General features: G+C 41.4%; 1 pseudogene; it reads left to right on the top strand.

Moving 5' to 3' along the window:
- The first annotated feature begins 346 nt into the window (after positions 1–346).
- On the top strand, positions 347–1,771 carry LOC127679818 (glyceraldehyde-3-phosphate dehydrogenase-like; annotated as a pseudogene).
- Positions 1,772–2,235: the final 464 nt, after the last annotated feature.

Here is a 2,235-nt window from a genome sequence, read left to right as displayed (position 1 = left end):
TCCTCAACAATATGAAAAAAAAATCTACCATCATACCACACTCAGTATGTCTATCATCAAGACAACAAAACACTTGAAATGCTTACATGGGACCAGGGGGAAAGGAACCTTTCTTTATACATTGTTGTTAGAAATTCAAATTAGTGTATCACTATAGAAATCTATGTGGAAGTTACTCAAAAGCAAAATATAGCATCTGTAGCACTCCAGTGTGTATACTTACAAGTCAAGAATTAAATCGTATGGCTATCTGCTCCTCTCTTTCCAGAGGTAACCACATCTTCTTGAACACTGCCAGCCTTGTACCTTAGACATGATGGTGATGGTTGGAGTGAATAATTTTGCCTACATTGGGTGCCTGGTTACCAGAGCTGCTGCCTCATCTAACAAAGTGGAAATTGTTGCCATCAGTGGCCCCTTCATTGGCCTCAACTACATGGTCTACATGTTCTAGTATGACATTACCCAGGGCAAGTTCAACAGCATTGTCAAAGCTGAGAATGGTTAGCTTGTCATTAATGGGAAACCCAACATCATCTTCAAGACATGAGACCCCACTAACATCAATGGGGCGATGCTGGTTCTTAGTATGGTGTAGAGTCTACTGGTATCTTTACCATCATGGAGAACCCCAGGGCCCACTTGAAGGGTGAAGCTAAAAGAAGAATTATCTCTGCCCCTTCTGCTGATGTCCCCTTGTTTATGATGGGTATGAACCACAAGAAGTATGACAAGTCACTCAAGATTCTCAGAAATGTTTCTTGCATCACCAACAGCTTAGCCTACCTGACCAAGGTCATCCATGATAATTTTGGCATTGTAGAAGGGCTCATGACTACAGTCCATGCCATCACCACCACTTAGAAGAAAGCAGATGGCCACTCTGGAAAGCTGTGGTGTGATGGCCATGAAAATGCTCAGAACATCATCCCTGCATCCATTGATGCTGCCAAGGCTGTGGGCAAGGTCCTCCCAGAGCTGAATGGGAAGCTCACTGGCATGGCCTTCCATGTCCCTACCACCAATGTGTTCATTGTGGCTCTGACGTGCAGCCTGGAGAACCCTGACAAACATGATGACATCAAGAAGATAGTGAAGGAGTACTATTCAGCCATTAGAAACAATGAATTCATGAAATTCTTAGGCAAATGGATAGAGCTAGAGAACATCATACTAAGTGAAGTAACCCAGACTCAAAAGGTGAATCATGGTATGCACTCACTAATAAGTGGATATTAACCTAGAAAACTGGAATACCCAAAACATAATCCACACATCAAATGAGGTACAAGAAGAAAGGAGGAGTGGCCCCTGGTTCTGGAAAGACGCAGTGAAACAGTATTCGGCAAAACCAGAATGGGGAAGTGGGAAGCAGTGGGTGGGAGGACAGGGGAAGAGAAGGGGGCTTACGGGACTTTCGGGGAGTGGGGGGGCTAGAAAAGGGGAAATCATTTGAAATGTAAATAAATTATATCGAATTAAAAAAACATTAAAAAAAAGAAAAAGAAAAAAAAGAAAAATTATAATGTATGAAAAAAAAAAAGAAGATAGTGAAGCAGGCATCTGAAGGCCCACTAAAGGGAATCCTGGGCTACACTGATGACACAGATTGTCCTCCTGCAACTTCAATACAACTCCCACTACCTTTGATGCTGGGGTTGGTATTGCTATTAATGTCAACTTTGTAAAGCTCATTTTCTGGTATGACAATGAATGCAGCTACAGCAACAAGGTGGTGGACCTCATGGCCTACATGGCTTCCAAGGAGTGAGGAGACCACACACCCCAGCAAGGACACAAGAGCAAGAGAGGGGCCTTTGGCTTCTGAAGAACCCCTGTCCCAACTCAGCCCTGACACTCAGTATTTCCTACAGTTTCTATCCCAGACACCCCCCATAACAGGAGAGGCCTAGGGAGCCCTAGTATCTTGAATGCCATTACTAAAGTTCACTGTACCACACACACACACACAAAGAATCAATAATAGAAGTACCCATGCATCTATTTATACTGTGGCATTATTCACAATAATCAAGTTGTTGAATTATTATAGACATTCACATCAATGGGTAAATGAATAAAGAAAAATGTGATATATATGTGTGTGTGTATTGTTCTTACTGATTGAATAATACTCCATTGTTGTATGTTTACATATATATATGTTTTATACATAATACATATATATATGCCCATATAAGTAGAGTAGTATTCAGTCAATAAGAACAAAATGAT

Source organism: Apodemus sylvaticus, chromosome 3, assembly GCF_947179515.1.
Source record: "Apodemus sylvaticus chromosome 3, mApoSyl1.1, whole genome shotgun sequence".
Taxonomy (NCBI): domain Eukaryota; kingdom Metazoa; phylum Chordata; class Mammalia; order Rodentia; family Muridae; genus Apodemus; species Apodemus sylvaticus.
The sequence above is the reverse complement of the archived record's forward strand: the minus strand, read 5'-3'. Positions and strand labels throughout refer to the sequence as shown.